The sequence below is a fragment of the Temnothorax nylanderi genome, unplaced genomic scaffold (genome assembly GCF_030848795.1).
Source record: "Temnothorax nylanderi isolate EJ_2023f unplaced genomic scaffold, tnyl_v1.0 TNYL_tig0071_pilon, whole genome shotgun sequence".
Classification (NCBI taxonomy): domain Eukaryota; kingdom Metazoa; phylum Arthropoda; class Insecta; order Hymenoptera; family Formicidae; genus Temnothorax; species Temnothorax nylanderi.
Window position 1 is genome coordinate 370,954 of NW_027249133.1, and position 15,087 is coordinate 386,040.

General features: G+C 37.1%; 1 protein-coding gene and 1 long non-coding RNA gene across 8 annotated transcripts in view; one reads left to right on the forward strand and one right to left on the reverse strand.

Moving 5' to 3' along the window:
* Window positions 1-15,087, reverse strand: part of LOC139773933 (uncharacterized) — a 79,045-nt gene that overhangs the window by 53,368 nt on the left and 10,590 nt on the right. The gene's annotated exons all lie outside the window — the stretch shown is intronic.
* On the forward strand, window positions 297-7,849 carry LOC139773875 (uncharacterized). Its single transcript, XR_011718448.1, has 3 exons — window positions 297-345; window positions 784-861; window positions 7,667-7,849. It is a non-coding gene; the product is annotated as an uncharacterized lncRNA (long non-coding RNA).

Below are 15,087 nucleotides of genomic sequence, written 5' to 3' on the forward strand. Positions count from 1 at the left end.
CACGTGACGTGATACGCGGGCGCGCGCGCGCAAGTAACTGTCTAGCGTCTAGCCGTTAAAATGTAGAATGCCACATTCGCATGTTTCCTGCATTATGTATCCCGAGGCGCTCCTCGGTGACGACGTAAACCATATTTGTACTTGCGATAATGGCAACCTCGGGAAGGCCTCGTCGTCGACCTCTTCCCCGGTCTTCTCGGAACTCTCACACAGAATGTTCTCGACCATCTGATTTCTTCAAACGAGAAGATTTCTGCTTTCGAGTGATATCATTGATAGCTCGCTTCCGGTATCAATGACACTGCGATTTTAATTCAACGGTGACCCCCAGCGTGCGCGTCAGGAGTACGAGATTAATCTTCCCTTATATTTATGTAGTTTTTGCTTTCGTTTGAATGAAGTGATAACTTTTTGTTCAGAAGCTATCAATATGTCGATCTGTAGAATTTTAAATACTTTGAGATATTTTCTATCTGGACCTTTAGACCCCCTTCGCCTTGTATATAGTTCCTGGTATTCGATAATATAGAATTTAGAATATTATAGAAAAAATTTAAAAATTTCATAGAATAAAGTAGTTAAAATTTCGTGAAAAATTTAATTAAAATTATAGGTTTCTCTCGCGCAGAAATGAAATAAATTAAAATGAGGTTCAAGAAAGTCATTTGCCGATTGGAGCTTCTTACTTATTTAATTGAAAACAATAATTAGGAAAGATATTAATTAAGACGTCTGCGTCTGTCGCAGATATGACACATTTAATTGACAATAAATTAATTGCAGTGACTTCTCTCGGCTCATTTGGTCGCTACCTCCGCAATTTCTCGGAACCGCAGGATGCGGCAATAAAAGATACAAGACGTAAGTCAAACATAATTCATAGGTATACCGCTGCCAATCAGTATGAGCGAGTGATAACGCGCCAGCAAAGCTAACGAGAGATAAGGTATCGTGCGAGTTAGACTAAAAATCGAACAAACACCGAACGATGCAGAGGTACACGGCAAGACAGTACAAAACAAACAAACAACTTTACCAATGGCAGCCGGAAAAAGACACTTGATCGAAAAATTCCACTCCAAATCGATTTATTGTGCAATTGTTTCCGTAACACAGTCAAGATTATAGATTTTCATTGCTCAAGAGAAAGACTTGAAAAATAATTATTAAAGAAAATATATATTATTTTCAAATCGTATTATTAAGTGAAGTATTATATTTTCCAATCGATTAATCGGTCATTAACAGCACGCGATAATTAGCCAAAGACTATATATAGAATCAAGGCCGAAGCAAATGCGATCAAGGATCAAAAACTGTAAATGCCGATGGCTCATGGGCGTCGACGTTCAATTTAGCAGTTATAATTTTATTTCAAAATGACGTTCAATACACCCTTTAGTTTAATAGAGGACCCTTTCAAGTTTGTTACAAAACTGAGTTTTCCCTGAAAGCATCAATGAATTTTAAGTTGCGGCAATTTTTCTTCCGAGTATTTCCTTCGACGCGAGTTTTTAACTTCACTTTTACTTTCAGCGTAAGACGTGAAGATTCGATCGAGAGTTAATATGTAGACATACAGATCTTGGTGATACGACATGAAGAATATGGTGCACGAATGATTTATTTGTCTCACGTACATACATATCACTATTTTTAAATCGATATCGCTCTGTGTAATTTGTGAGGAGATGTGCGATTATGGCATCTTAAAGCCCCGTTTCCGAAGGCGAGCAAATAAAAGCAGACAATTTGAAGTAGCTTATCGCGCTAAAGGCGCAGTAACGTTGTTGTGTACTTGTCCGCAACTATTACATATCATTTATCGGACTGTTATCAGTAGATAAAACATCTAGAAGGTATGCTATTGTTCAACTGAGTCGTAACTTTTACTTCATAAAATAAAAGATTAAAAACCTCCGTTATGATATCGTTAACACGCGAGCGTTTCAACCATAATTGCTCATCGCGATCAAGATTCCGATAAGAGAGAGAAGCGTCGAATATAATCCTGTAAATTACCTCGTAAAAAAGAGAGAGAAAGAGAGAACGGGAGGAAAAGTGCGATTTATCTCTCTCGAATCGGGAGATAATCTAGGGCCCTATTCTCGAATCGTTTTCATGAAACTCGCATGCGAAATTCAATGCTTTTCAAATAGAAAAAGTCGCATACGAAAATCATTAGGGCAGGTTCGAGAATACGGTCCCTAGTCGAGTAATTTGATGTTAAAACTGCACAGGTCTTTTTGGCGAAAAAAAAACCCGCGCGAAATATCGTAAAGTTATTTCTTTTACCAGATTTTACCTAATTAAATAAATCTTGGAAAGAGATGAAAGCTTAATGGGACCAGCGTGGTAGACACTGCGTCTACCAAGGATGATTAGCCGGTTTTTAATGAGCGAGAAATTTGACACAAACATCGATCAACCGGTTTTTCGACGGTACCCGGTTTTTATCCCTTACTGAAACACCTATCTTAATGTCAAAATTGCCGATGCCTACGAGGGAGTCGATTATTCTTTTGCATTCGGCGTGTCTTTGATATACGAGTTCTTTTTTTAAGACTATTATTCATCTGCTCAGGGCCGAATCTGGCTATTTCCAGTAATTCCTACAGGTCCTAAACACTTTCGTTCCTCGATAATAAGAACGGAGATAAAATTCAGATACCTAGAATAGATATAAAGTAGAGAAGAAAAGATGGAGCCCACACAGAACGAGTTTAATTAAATTCCCGATTAATTACCTTGCACCGCTTTCTTGATGGAATCAACAGCGAGAAAAGCGGAACGAGAAAAGCGAAACGTGTCGCTAAACGAGCCACGATTTCGTCACTATCACAACATGTATTAGGGATACTCGACACGTGATTGACGCGTGCACTTGATGAATACGAATGCCTCTCTCTTTCTCACTCCGTCTCTCTTTTTCTCTTTCTCTCCCTATCTTGAAATAAACGAAACCATCGACATTTATTTACTCAATCTTCCACCTCTCTCTTACACTTTTGATTTCTCTTTCCTATCCACGTTGGAGAGCATACAATGTGTCCCAGGAGCACCGCATTATTTTTCTGACCATTTGGCATATTCTTCGCATGTTCAGTCAGTCAAGTTACATAAATATGTTACATTTTAGGAGTTTTTGTTTCGATATACGTATTTTCCAAATTTTATTGCTATATTTTATATATGTAAGGAATTGATATTATTATTTTCAATTAGATTTATACATATACATCGTTTATATACATATATAAAGTACGTAATTTTATTACGATTATATTTATTTAATTATCGTGTAATAAAATTACGTACTTTTTATGGACGTAATGTTGACTTCGTTGTATACATTATGCATTACATTTATGCATTTATGCGTTTATTTTGACTTCTGCCTTATAAATTTAATTTAATTAACAGTAAAACGCAAGACGGCTTTGTTTCCTCTCGTCTGATAGTACGTGTAATTTCTATCGGGTCTTAACAACTTTAGATATCGAAAGATTTAAAAATGTCTTTAATAATAATAATAAACATATCATTGCCGGTGCGCCAGTGGACAGAGATCAATGAGATATCATTAGAAAGATATGACATCGAACAGCGTTATCAGAAATCCCGAATGACATTCTTTTGCTTTTGATGTATGAGTATCTTGTTTGAACAGATGCCGAAGAGGTATTTTCGGAGGAGACGCGCAGTTCAAGAGTGATTCGAATATGAACGTATAGTTATGAGACGTCTTATTATATGTCTCCCGAGGACAACGACGAGTAATAACTACGATAAGAAAAATTACAGGAAATTACATTTGGAAATTCAACTTTGCGAACAATCTTATTACGTTTTGAACATGTATCTATCTGTTCTTTTAACATGGCTCTTTTAAAACAGATCATTTCGTGGCAAAAAGAACGCGCCTACGAGAAAATAAAAATAATAGTAAATAATAATAAATATGTATTTCTCAGAAAGGTAGATATAATGTTTATAATATACATCTCACTGCGGTTTTACAACACGAGACTGTGGATTAAAATATAATCTTAATCAACTTTAATTAATCGAATTATATTAATTGATTCTGGATCTTAATTGAATACGCTTTCGGAAACGTTAAGTGATTCCAATTTCTCTCGATTTTTCATACAACGTTTTACTTTACATATTTCTCTGAAAAAAAGATATTTCATGCCTAAATTATTTTCTGTTCCAAAAATACGCGTGGACAATATTTTAATACGTTTTGGATTAATCAATCTAAATTAAATGGCTCTAAATCAACTAAATGTTTTTCTTTTTGCAAACAATAACTAACTGGCTTTCTCATTTAATGATCGCAATATTTCTTTCGCACAGAACTCTGAAAATAAATATTCGCGCCGAAATAAATTATCTTCCTTGAAATACACGAAGTGCAGGTGTGTAAAAAACGTATCTCGCTGTATTTTTACGATGCAGACGTTGTTGTTAAGAATCCACTTTTATTTAATTAATCTAATCGAATCAAACCTTGCATTAAAATTTAAATTCTAGATCAACTCGTGGGTCCCTGGAAAAAACGCGACAACAACACACCGTCCTTCCGCGCTCGTTAATTTATTTCCGTCGCGTTTCGGCGCGTCACGTAAGCACGAATCGCGAGATTAATACCTCGCCCGATAATAGCCCGATATTAACCGGCGGCAGCGGATCGCTTTGTTTCCGCGCGAGGACTCGGCCTTTGTGTTTCGCGTCGCGCATAATTTACAATAAAAAATGCGCGGGTGAGAACAATAATAAGCGATCGGATCGGGATGGCGATCCGCTTAAGACATGCCACGGGGATAATCGTTTTCAGCTTGCATTCAATGTACCGTCATCGTCGTGTCCCGTCGTCGTCCCGTCTCGCTTTTAGCCGCGTCAAGGTAAAACGGCGATTACGAAGTCCCGTGGTCTGGAAACGCGCTCGACAAAAGGATACGGGCATCGCGCGCTTAATTGCGTGCCGTGATTACGCGTTCCTGCGTGTGCCGATTTGCATCTAACTCGATAATCGGTTTTTTCCTTCGCGAGATTCATATCGAATATGTAAATATGTGTAAATATGCAAACAAACGTATTATACGTAAATAAACAAATCGCGGAGAACTAAAAATACTCCTCGAAGCATTCCAATCCTTCGTTTCCCGAATGTTTCAATTTCAGTCCTGATCGTTTATTAATTTAATTTTTATAATATCTATTATGCATAAAATACATTTTCGATTATTATGAAGAGTCTGTTCTTGTGTTTCTCGCGATTTGGGCCGACGCTGTGCTGCGTCGAGCATGAGCCACTCAGTTACGAGTCACTCAATTAAGTGATCAGGTAGCCGAGAAATCTAAATCGTTAAATAGTTAAAGAGGTGGTTTCGCTTTTCCGCGTGAAAGAGTTAAGTCGCGAGCCGAATCGCTGTGAATCGTCGTCGAAATAACGCAACGCTCCAATTGGTAGCCCTGAAGGAAGCCGATCGGCGTGGCCGATACGCGCCATTGTCCAAGGATCTTTTTCACTTAATCCTCAATGAGAAACCCGTTCTGTACCGAGGCGGAAGACTTTTTGGCCGGTCGAAGGTCCTCCGGGGGGGCCCACTTTTCTTTTTTGCCGCGCGCACGGACCGCGCAAACCAGACTTAGTTTCCATTCACGATAAACCAGTCCCGCGGTGTCGGACGATACCGCGACCGCTTGGACTAGTTCCGTTGCGCTGGGGGATTAACGAGAATCAGAACGCGATCGGAAGCTCGTTACGTTTCTCTCTAATCGTCGCGAATCGCGTCGCGAGATCGCATTTTCCCGTCGGACTCAATATACTCGGGCATATATCGACAAAAAGGAAAAATAAAAAAGAAAACACATAATTGTACAAACCGGTTAGTTTTGTAACCGCGGGAAAATATCCGACGACGTTACATATTCAGGGTGATGGTTGTTCCGATTATTAGAGCCGGTTTCCTGATTAGGCATCGCGAGGACTAAATCTAATATATAGAAAGAAAGAGAAGAAGAGAGTCTCCAGAGAAAGTCACCGGAGAAGTCGCAGATCATTAGGGAGAAAAAAAATATTGTTATTGAATTTTAAAACGTTTGTTATCTCGGATCCTTGAATTCCAGTGTCCTTCGGTTCAGGAAAAGTAATAAAATGTCTGCTCGTTTTAAAGCCTTTGATTCCAAGATCCTTGATTCTGAGATCTTAGGGTTTTACAATCGTCTATTCTCTCTGAATCGTAAAGTCGTTTGGATTATTAAATTTTTATCTCATCGAATTCTTGAGACTGTTTCCGAGAATCTTGGGCTTTGGAAACTTTTATGCATCCCTGACAGCGCAAATATCTAATATATATCAAATTTAATGATATATAATATATGTGAAGTAGCTAATGAAAAAAATCTGTGATATTAAACGAAATCAATTATACTTAATTCTCGTAAATATTCTTTACGTAAATTACTTCCTCGAACCTACGAGTTTATTTCGCTTAACGTGAAATTTTGCATAAGAATAAGATATTAAATAATGTGCGAGGAGTGAGAAAGAGAGATGGAAGGCTCATGCATTCGATTTGATCGGGCTTCGTGATCGGACTGTCGAATGGAGCCCTATCAAAAGCCGCGAGACGGCTATATTCGCGAATTAATAGGCGCCTTGAGAGGCAACTAATGACTCCATTCGAATACGGATGCATGCCGAATAGAGTATTCGATACATGACGTGACTCGCATTTATCGTCATACGCGCGGATGGCCGTCAACGTTTTCCTGAACCGACGACCAGGCTACACTTTGCAGACGACCTTCCGCGCAATAATTGCACTCGCATCCTTGTGTGGGCGCGTTAATCCGCCCATAAAGCGTATACCCCGCGACCGACGTTGATGTCTCGAGAGCGCACTCTTGACGTCTCGAGAGCGCGCTGGAAGGGTTCGCCGCGAAAGGGTTTGCCTGGCCGGAGATATCCGAATGACAGAATTAGCAATACAAATGAGATTAAACTTAAACGTTTACTTAATGTTAATTTTGTTTTGAGAAGATTCCTCTGGACTAAAGTGATTTTATAGAGATTTATATAAAAGCTTTTTTATCATTTTTCTCCTTTACTCGCATTATTCGCGATTTACAAACGAAAATCTCAGTAAAATTATACGCACTTTGGATTATTTTTTATATCGGTTCTATTTAGAGATTTGTTTGGAATTTTTATTTTAAAAGTTTCTGCGAACATGACTTAAATATTCAAGATATATTCTCAAACAGACGAATGTACTTATGATCAGAATTCTGGGGTCTTTATCAGGCAACAACTATTATCAGTCTGCACATTTTTCGGAACACTTGGTGTAATTTTGTTATTTTACACTAGCTCTGGGAAAAATTTTTACCGAATTGGACCCACAGTTAAGCACTTCAACATTTTGGTTAGTGCCCCTTAAGTGAAAATTATCTTTGCGTAACTGAATATCGACAGAACTAATTGAGAGAATTGACTAGTATAACTTAAAAATCTTTGAAATACAATAGATAGAATAGCTAATTACGATTTTTAGTTACGCGGTGTTATTTCTAGTTCAAATACGTAAAATTATATGGTTACGATATCCAAATAATTTGATTACTATAATCGTGGGTTCCAAATTTTTTCCAGAGGAGGTCGTCGTTTTCTCGTGCCCGCGATAAGCGACGCGGCGGCCATGAATATGGATGCGGAGGATTCGCGATGGCGGCCGATCGATTACCTAACACGTAACAGGACGGCTTTCCTCCGAGATGATACGTAATACAACGAAGACGTAATCGGCCTCGGATCGCATCACGGCGCGCTCCCGTGCACCGGAACACGATGATTTTTATGGAAATTTCTGCGCGCGCACGAGGCAAAATCTGCCCGAGTTGGGAGGGTAATTAACTGACCGCATATATGTAGTTGCAGGATGTCAAAACAATTTTACCATACTGCACGCATGTAACCTGTATATGATCAATTTTATATACGAGTTTCAGTAAATTAATGTAAAATGCTCAAGTATCTATTACTCGATTACCATATATTAAAACATACGGGAATGCCTGCAATTGTATTTACTAATTAACATCGCAATGTCGCTCGACTTGAAATCGGTCCGTTTCAGATCCACGACGTTAATAATCGAAAAATGCAGGAATAGAAATCGAATTTATTTTGACATTTTGTGCAATAAAATTTAATTAATAAAATTATATTAACAGCTAATCAAGACGCCTGACAGACTAAAAAAATGTACAATTGAAATTTAGCATACGCATTGCAGTATATTTCGAACATACCAATCCTATAAAATACACATTTATTAATAAACATTGATATATCATTTCTATTATTTGAATTATTCAGTTAAAAAGTAATGAGCGAATTGCACTTCAAAGTCGCTAAAAGTTTAAACGTGAACTGAATTAATTACAATCTAAGCATTAAAGAAACAATTAGTGCTCTAAATATATTGTAATAAAATAATTGAATATATATAATAATGAAATAATGAATAATTTATAATTCCCATTTTTCTCTTCACTTATTCCGTGAAACAAATGAATAAATCGCGAAATATTTGCTTCGATATACGTAGCCGTAGACTCGATACAAATCGTTGATCATATAATAAGAGTTAATTAAAAACGCGGGCTGATAGTAGTTAATCCTATAAAATGATCACGTTTTCCTTCGCGATATCTACCGCGATTGCGTTTCGATAATAACTTAATAACAAATAATGACAAATGGAACGCCGCTGTGTGCCGGCTCGAGTTTCGCCACATGAATGGCAGCAAGGTGACTGTGGTGTACGACACAGCAGTACGCCGCAACAAATGCCGAGTGTGTGCAATGATGTGTGCAAAATATATATTTACAGATAAACCCAAACTAAGAGCTAGCAAACATGAATGAACATTTATGGACAAACATAATAAAATTATTTTGTTTGTTGTTGAATTTACTAAAAGAAATTTATTTTCTATCCCCGGTTAGAATACGGTTAAAAAAACGTAGAACGTAAAATTATAATAACATCGTGATGACGTTATCATGATTTTATTCATGTCTGGACAGGTAGCTTTTAAGTGATGAATAAAGTCATGATAACGTCATTACATGATGTCACTATAATATGAGTTTTATGTTCTACTTGGGATAATAGCGATACACAGGGATTATATCGGTCCAAAGTGTATGTTTGGAATAATACATATTACATCTATTTCTTTTCTTTCTGAGTATTAAATTTCTAAGCGCTTTCAAATGATTTCGAAATGTCTCTTGGTCCATTACGAGCTATTTTGCAAGTCGATTGGGTCGGATCTTCTGCCAATGTCTTATTTCATTAAATTCATGTGATTTTATTCCTCTTGGAACATAAAAGTTGAATATAAATAATAATAATAAATTAAACTTTTATCAGTAAAATATATTTTAGTCTTAAAATTCAGATTTAACATCAGATATTTTTGTTGTGTTCTTTTGGGAAGAGTAACTAATCAATTATTTATATTTTTATTAAAGTTATCAATAAAGCCATCAAAACTATCAATCTCCAGAATTATTAATTATTTTAAGGTATTAAATTGTTGGTTATAAAACATCCTATATAGATATATTTAATTATAATTTCATTATAATATTATTATATTGCTTCAACTTATCAAAATAGTAAATGTAACAAAAGTATAAATTAAAGGCACAGTTAAATTAATAGATGATAAAGAATTTCTTATTTTGTGTTCGGTGCACGCGCGCACGTACAAATCCACCTTCGTGAGAGAATTCCAATATCAAGTTATTCCTTTAATATTACGTCAGTTGCTAATTATCATTTTAATTGATGTACTACTTAGCACATTGTATTATAATGATTCATTGTTACATTATTTCACATGATTAATTTCATAAATACCAGGACATCGGTACTTTTAGCATTGACATCTAAATGCCAAATAGGCCACATGTAATTTTCGAGAATCATTGTTCGTATAATTCCGCAGATTACAACGTTCAAAGTCCAGATAGGAGCGATAAAAAAAAACATCCTTAAAAGCATCTTGAATAAAACTCCAAAAAATAAGTCTCGAAGTCACATCTCCGGGATCACCGGGTCTCTGGACTTTGAGATTAGAGATGACGCGTAGATGGAGCGGTTCGTTGCTCTCGAGACTCATGATCGCGACATGACGTCACGGCGAATTATTCGGCGAATCATATTTCCGTTAATGAGCGAAATGTTAAAGGTCCGCCTTGCGTAATCGCCGACTACGGGCATTGTTAAGCATAAACGAGTGAGTCAGATGTTATCATTTCCATTATAACCATTCCAGTGACTTCCTGCTGCCGCATCTTAAGAAGATCGTCCACTACAACATTGTCCACTAACCGGTGTGTGTCCGACAACCTGGCTATTAATTAATCTCCCGACAGCGCTTCGGAGCAGATCTGTTGTGAGATATGCGCATCGTAATTTCTTTGTGTTCGGAGAACAGGATGATCAATACTTACGTTTATCGAGAATAAACATACCTTTTCTTTATCTATTTACCACTTAAATGAATTCTTAGGATAACAAGTTGTGAGAAAATACGAAATGCTCCGGGAATTCTTTTTCAATGGGACACCATTATTGATTGTGGGCAGGATGAAGAAATTCAATTTGCATATTTCGAAAAAACCTCGAAAAACCTATAACTGGTACTTCTTGTGTGTTTGGGTAAAAGAATTAGCAATACTTCAATTTTTATAACGTCTGCAGAGCTGCCGGCATTCATATCGTATGATAATTTACTTTGCAAAAAAAAAAAAAGAAACAAGTTCACGTTACGTAAGTATCGTGCGTCTTTTTAACATTTCGTGATAAGATAAAATAGCGTTTACTTATTTCCTTTTGTCCGCCAAACAGCAACTTTTATAGCGCTTAGAAATATCGAACGTACCAAGAATCTATTTGCGACCGGAAATGAAATAGAAATATTCTCATGTGCGAGGAGATAACTTAAGTAGCTGCGGCAAAAACGAAAAGTAAGCGGATTTAATTTCTTAACACCGCATCGTGACGTAATGACAATTCCTCTCCGCAGCTTCTTCGTAATATCGCGTAATTTCCTATCATCGAAAGATGAGAATCTGCGACGATAATTTTTTTTTATCCGCGAAGATCGCGAGAGAATCTCAGCAATGTGTTTCCAGATTCAATTAGGAATTCTCATGCTTAACGAGACTGGGACGTGTTTGCGCGTCTAAAGTGAATGAGAAACGCACGGGATTTGATTTATTTACCGCGCCACGAGGACTCGCACGTGACGCGTCGGCACGTGGCGATGCTGTTACCTCCTCCGCCAGGTAGGTAACGGCCGAGGCTCGAGGTAGAAAACGGCACCGATACCATCCGCTGGAAGTCGCGGAACGTGCCGCGGAGCATAACGACCTTGAACTTGGAGCCGCGGTTGCCGCCAAGAACCGCGGCGAGTTTCATTAGCCGCGACGACGACGGCGTTCCGCTTCCGATTACCGAATTCTCCGGGCACGAATGGCGGATTCAACTATACCCGAAATTCGTGCGTCTTTAAATCCGAGACATAAAAAGTTTGCCCGTTCTTACACCTTGGGGCAGAATCGATTCAATGTAATCACAAAAAACGTCAAGTCATGAAACTGGGAATTAAGAATTACGTTTAAATAATTTTTTCCTATGATTCTACGAATATAATAATATGATAATTTAGTAATAATTTTCTACGAATATAATAATTTAATCATTATTAAAGTTTCTTCGTACAACAAGTACAAAGAGTTTATAAAACATATATTTCTTTTTATCAATCTACCATTGAAACGTTCCGAAGTTGATTCGAGTCGATTTTTACATATCAAGCTTCGAAGTTGTAAATAGATATTTGAATAAAGAAATCCTTGAAATTTCTAAGCTTTGTGATTTTTGGAGTCTTGAAAATTGAAAATATATCTTCAGAATTTGTCACGTTGGAAACTTCTGCTATGCTTTGTTTCTTCGTAAGTCACACTTCGAATTCGAAATAGCTTCTTGTACGAACAAATTTGCGGGATGTCTTAACGTGTTTCAATGTCAAGGATGAGTTATTTTTGCATCCTAGCGAAGATTCGTGATAAGGAATGCGTGACAGCGAAAGCGCAGTTGGAATAAAGAACGTCATAAAGCTAATTGGCCTCTGTCTATTATCACGCACCGATAATGTAATTGTTCGCTTATCACTACCTCCCCTTTTCCTCACGTCTTCTCTTTTGTTCCTTACAGTCCAACTTAGATTAGATTACGAAATTTTACGTTTTGCCATGTCACGTGAAGACGCCACGTCACGCGAACACGATCCACCGTAGAGATTTCATCTTTCGTCGGTAAATGTGACGCTCGAATGTTAATTGAATCAATCACATAACGAAGTTTTGTGTGTGTAAGCCACACTTCCGTCAGAAAACGAAGTACGAGTATTCTTGCGGGCAGTTTACGACAACAGAGACAGGTGGAGAATAAAAAAAGTATATCAGGCTCGTAATTACGAGACGTACGATCCTAAACTCCCGAAGAAGAGAAGCAATAAAAATTTTTTTATGAAATTTCAACGCAAATTAAATTCTTTCGAAACGCACGATTCCGAGCCCGCTAAAATGACAAACACACCTCCAGAAATTTTTCATAAAATATAAATTTTAATTAATTTCTATTTTAATAGTCACGGATCTTTTAATAGCTTCCAAGTACGGAACCGTATGACGTGAGATTGTAACGGGCAATAAATTCGCGCGCGCGGAAATTATTGCAAATTCTCGATGCGCGGACGGTCGCAAATGGTCGGTAGTAGATTATATAATGTGACGTTGGCGTAATTATACCGGTTTTTTTACGCAGATAAGATCTGTTAATCACGCCGAGCAATACTATCTATTCAGCAGATCGAATAATATACCCGATATCTAGATCGGACAAAACGCGCCTCGGGATATAGAGAGAACTTGGAAGAAATTATTAATTATTTATGACTTAGAAGATAATGTTACGCTTATTAAAATTTATCAGGTATTACTTATTCATTGGTCTTGATATTTCCGATGAAAATGGTACTTTCTGTTTTAATACGGAATTTAAAACAGAATAAAATGTTCCCGAAGAACGGGCGCCGCTCTTAAAAGTAGAAGAAATATTTGGAAAATTATACTAAGAGTTTCTTTTTAGAACGCCGCGAACGTTGCTCCCGAAACGATTGATTCAAAAATATGCAAAGCAAGCAGAGACGCCGTTCTTTTCGATTGCTAATCAGAAGTCTCGGGCAAAAGTCCGGAGTATCGAAAATAGATCTCAAGCGAGTCATATATGACGGGCGGGAGTCAGATCTCGTGCGCGCGGTCCATTTGCAGGCCTCATCTGCAGCGCGCGAATGAGTCCCGTAAATGACGTGCGGATGTTTATTTGACGGCGACGTTAGCGGTCGTGAATCGCGCGCAAATTCGCGTAATTGCGTGCAAACGCGCGAGCGAGCCGACCAATGATACTTAGCGAGCGTATTATTAGCGTAACGCGACATATGTCGCTTTTGGCGAGCGCGATCGAGCATTCAGGCGAGACTCTCTTGTGCGGTCTCTCGTAACTTTGAAAAACAATGCGCGTTTTTCCAGGAACCTGCACAAAGAGTTTCGTGACTTCGCTTATCTATTTCGCGCAATAAGCCGCAAAAGCCAAAAAATTGGCAGTTTTTCGTTTCCTCCGGAGGGAGCCAATTTTGAGATTGCGACCAGACCAGTATTTTGAATTAATAGGTTTGATATTTAAATATTATACATATATGTGTGTACGTAAGATATATATTTAAAAAAAAAAAAATATATATATTCAAGTATATATAAATATATATAATATATACACAGTAAAAAATTTTGTGTCAATGGAAGTCCACTCTCAATTTTGTGTTAAAATAACTCATTTATCGTGTTATTTTTGACATTTAGAAATGTTATAAATGTCGATATAACATTTCTAAATGTCAAAAATAACACAATAAATGAGTTATTTTAACACAAAATTGAGAGTGGACTTCCATTGACACAAAATTTTTTACTGTGTATTTTTCAATACAATACATATTGATTTTTGCTATCGCGAGCAAAAGAAAATTGCGCGAGTCACACTCTCTACCTGAACGTCAGAATGAGAACGGTCGTTATATTATAAACCCGATTTATCCTTATATTCACTATTTGTGCTGCGTAGCTTTTGCGGCGCATAACATTGTTTACGTAACAATCGCCTCTTATCCGAACAAATCTCGATGAGCAAGGGAGGGGGAGGGGGGGTCGAACGTGCGAATCATCGACGTACAGTGGTCTAAGATCTGAAAAAGCTCGCCAGACATTAAGCTTTCAAATTTTTATTTTCAAGTTATAAGATATGCAAATACAAATATCCATTACGAGATGTAACAGTTACTGTTTGATTATTTTAATATTTATTGATAATTTAGCAAATATCTGCTTAAGGTTGAACAATTTAACGCGCGTGTTTTATAAGTGTGATATCGCATTTGCTGACTCTATATTAATATAATACAGATTTATATTTGGATCTACGAGATATAACATCGTAAAAAATGCAAATTTTTTTTCTTGTAATTTATAATTATGTCCTTTATGCAGTACAAGTTTCGTGACTTTACATAAATAAGATTGCCGATATAAAATGCGTGACGCGACGTGACGCATTCTTTCTTGTTTTATATCATAATTTACGATGTGTAAAGAATGATAAAAAGAAAATTAGATATTCCTATTAGGAGGTCTCAGCGGAGAGCACCAGTTTTCAATGTGTATAGAATTCATTCAGTAAAAACAGGTCGCAGACACTTGCGACGCCGACGCGTCCGTCGCACACTGTTTTATTGTTCGAAGTGCGAAAATTCTGTTCAAAAATTAAAATAAAAAAATATAAATTAAAATTAAATATTTAGTTTTTAGCTAGGTTTTTTTCAGATTTTAGACCATCGTCTCGCTAAAAAATATAGAATGAGTATCGGTTATTCAGT